Below are 979 nucleotides of genomic sequence, written 5' to 3' on the forward strand. Positions count from 1 at the left end.
ATAATCGCCGTGTCATTATCATAGCATTCTTTGTCCTCAATCTGGAAAAAATAGTGATACTCGATTAAGAATAACTAACTAGATGATTCATTATTTGCAGAATTAGGAATTATAATGCGATGAAAACGCCAAGACATCTTTTGTTTAGGTCTATCAATATCATTAATGGATCTCTCGTTGTGAAAATATTCAGTTACTTAGGCGCACATTTAGGTCAGGTTGACTCGGCTACTTCTTTTGAATATCGCAGTAAATGATAAATGAATAAATGAATCTCAAAGGTGGAGACAGACATACTGCAGTAACGGTCATGGCAGCTCTCCTAGTTGCTTTTACTTGTGACTTAGTCTTATCTCTTGAAGAATCGGTGATTGACTTTGCTCCAACTCTGTAATGAGACCCCAAATCTGGATGTTGTGTTTCTCCATTATGCTTTGCTTGCACAAGCATTTTTATCCTTGTTGATTGAGGTCCCTTTTCTTCTTGCTGCTTCACATTTAGTCTTGATGGTTTCTTCTCCTCATCGTTCAGCCTGTGAGAAACAATCACCTTTTTCTTTATCTGTTTGCTGTATACAGAGGGAGTAACATAATAGGGCAATGTTTCAGCAACATCCTTTTCCATATGCTTAAATTCTTTCTGTTCTTGTTTCTCAGCTAAAGTATGTTTACAATAATCCAATCTATTGTTCACTTGACCCAATTTAATTTCTTGGATCCTTTCTTGTATCAAGGCCTTCTCAGGAAGTTCATTCTGAACACTGGTATTCCGATGGTGCAAATGCAGAGGCTTCATTATCACAATTGGTGGCAGCTGATCAATCCTTTGTAGGCTTGCCCGACACTGTTCTAGTTCTTTAGCACCAAAAAAAGTTGGTTCTAGTCCTTTTCCTCCAATTTGGCTTCGCTTCAAAAGTCCTTTGAGATGCTTAGTTTCGATGAAGTCATCTGGTCCATTATCTTCTTGAGCATTAGTCTGC

This window comes from Zingiber officinale, chromosome 9A (genome assembly GCF_018446385.1).
Source record: "Zingiber officinale cultivar Zhangliang chromosome 9A, Zo_v1.1, whole genome shotgun sequence".
NCBI classification, from domain to species: Eukaryota; Viridiplantae; Streptophyta; class Magnoliopsida; order Zingiberales; family Zingiberaceae; genus Zingiber; species Zingiber officinale.